The 2,500-nt window shown below is 38.4% G+C and overlaps 1 long non-coding RNA gene across 3 annotated transcripts in view; it reads right to left on the reverse strand.

Moving 5' to 3' along the window:
* Positions 1 to 1,493: 1,493 nt before the first annotated feature.
* Positions 1,494 to 2,500, reverse strand: part of LOC138036834 (uncharacterized) — a 4,654-nt gene continuing 3,647 nt past the window's right edge. Inside the window, exons 3-5 of one of the 3 annotated variants that reach the window (XR_011130031.1) lie at positions 2,373 to 2,478; positions 1,746 to 1,802; positions 1,499 to 1,673 (exon numbers count right to left, since the gene is read on the reverse strand). This is a non-coding gene — a long non-coding RNA (uncharacterized lncRNA). Of the gene's footprint in view, positions 1,674 to 1,745; positions 2,479 to 2,500 lie in introns of all 3 variants that reach the window. The other 2 variants (XR_011130030.1, XR_011130032.1) reach the window with 2 other exon arrangements.

Genomic DNA, 2,500 nt, shown 5'->3' on the forward strand with positions numbered 1-2,500 from the left:
GTTTAATTACTGTTACGAGTTATCGATGATAAATATGGTCGCTTTGCTTTACTTTACTTAATGCGATAAAGTTTACTGCCAGTGATTGTCTTAAAAGGTGTAGGACGAAATGATATTCTTGAAAGTCTTGGTTTCTGATGGCTGTAAAAACGCCGTCGACCGGCTTTTGAATAGGCAAGAAGAAGAACGAGTAAAAGAACTATTGCTGCTTATGTGGGATACCTGTGGCAGGTCACGTTTAAGATTTACTTGAGTTTTCTTCTCCCGAAAAGCCCCATCTCTTTCCTAAGGCAAATCCTTATGGGGTATCTTGAGTATGGATGGACATAGAAACAAATGAAAATAAAAGTCAAGATTGCAATTTTCACTAATCAAACAGAAACTTATACTAATGCTTCTTTGAAACTTGTTACACTCGGTTTTCTCACAATGTCTTCTGATTATGAGTTTCAATCCCTTACAGTATTTCATGGGAAATAAGAGAACATAGTTCTAGAAGGAGGAATTTGGTGGGCTTGAGAGTTTAGATATCTACTTCCTAGCTCCAATGCTGTCGGTGATGGCATACCGTCGTGCGATATGACACCGCTTTATGTAGTTTGCAGAACTGTTCTTCTACTTTCAAGTGATTTCCATCCAAGTCTTCGCAGCATTTCGATAACACTTGATGTCCTGCGTTACTTCCTAATGACAAAACGCGCTGCGTGTCGATGCACCATTTTCATTTTGTTGATGTTTGACTTCTGTTTGAAGTATTTTAACCTGAAGTGTTATTTGTGGCACTCCTTGTGCGTGAAAACGAAAAATTTTAGTGCTTTGTGTTCGACGTTCACCTGAGCTTACCAATAAAGCTATAATCTGCTAGGAATAGATCGTTTTAAATGGATTTTTTCCCGTTGCTTTCAATTTCAGCTGAGGACGACTCGTTAAGTTCGCTTATTTTCAGCTTCGATAGCACGGCAGGACTGCGGGGAGCAAGTAATTTCTCTGTGGGAAATTTGAATCAACTTACTAATAGTTGCATGTTTACGTATTTCAGCAAACCCTTATATCGGCTGTGCTTTGAAAAATCTTACGGAAAATTCACTACAGACAAATTCGTGTAATTTAACACAAGGAAGTGGGTCATACTTAGGATGTTTCGTATAGGACATACCAGTCCATTGAAAGAAATCATTGCGCTGAAGAGACAGCTGGTTGGCTTTAATTATAGTTGATCTTTAAGAGACCATTTCAAAGCGAATATTAGTTCAGAAGTGAAGTACGATTCTCAGATATTCTACGTATGAAAAGTATGCCACTTGCTTTACTCATTAGTTGGTCGATGTGAGTATATAAATTAGTGGGACCATTCACAAAGGTGACATCAAGTAACCTCAAACTGTTCTTGTGTTCGATGAGCTAGAGAGATGCAGGAGCTGATTCGACTCTTTTCCCTTCAGTAACACCATTTACAAAATTTTCGTGGGGCAGCAGGACTACATACAGGAATGCTCGAAGTTAAATAATATGCAAATTTAATCAACAGGAAGGATGGATACTGATTAATATCATTTATATATCATAATAGAAAAAAAAAGATAGCATCGAGAACTGTCTCTTGAGCTACACCCCTCCAGAGGAATATGTCATCAGTAAAAACGGCATCCATCCGCTCCACCCTTTTTTGTCGCCTAAAAAGTTATAAACTTATTAGTCACATACGGGTTTAAGCCAACAGTCTTCAAAATGCAATGAGATACAACCTCGGTATCATTAGTCTTTGACTGTCCATTGACTTGGGCAAATGACGACCTCAAACACTAACTCACACACGAAAAAAAAAATCATAAATTGTATCACACGGAAGCCCATGAGTAGGAGCCGTAGTATGCCCTATATCCTTGAGTCAACTTTTGCGCGTATCGTTCTATTTTTAGATCTAAGCCTTCAGCAGGAGACTGGCATATACATCAAGTTACATTAATTTGTACAATTTGCATACATTGTTTTTGCTATATTTTGTCTTCGTTTGACAATAACTTTATTCTGATTGGACATTTTAAACAATACGTGAAGAGACGAAGAACTGGTGGCGTTCTAAAAATAGAAACATACGCGCCAAGGGTAACTCATAGGGATTGTATGGGAGATGCAAGCTCCTACTCATGGGCTCCTGACCATATTATACGCCATATCACACTATTCATATTGTAACGCGGTACACGCCCTTGGAAATATTGGCTTTATGTAATATATTGCTTCACCATTATCACAGCCTCGCTCTTTTTTAAAATAATATTTATGATTGCTGATAAGATCCTTCACCAGCATCCGTTGCTTCTGTTTTATTACCCTGCAGTCCTTGATTACAAAGTTATAAAGTGCGTTACCTTAATCATGTCACCAAGGGTTAGGGAAGTGGTCCTCATCAGAAGTTGGCAAGGTCTCAAAGGGAGGCTTGAGCACCAGCTGCAGTTCCTTAATGTTTCATTGGCACTGAAAAACAGGTATTTATATG

The sequence above is a fragment of the Montipora capricornis genome, unplaced genomic scaffold (assembly GCF_036669925.1).
Source record: "Montipora capricornis isolate CH-2021 unplaced genomic scaffold, ASM3666992v2 scaffold_505, whole genome shotgun sequence".
NCBI classification, from domain to species: domain Eukaryota; kingdom Metazoa; phylum Cnidaria; class Anthozoa; order Scleractinia; family Acroporidae; genus Montipora; species Montipora capricornis.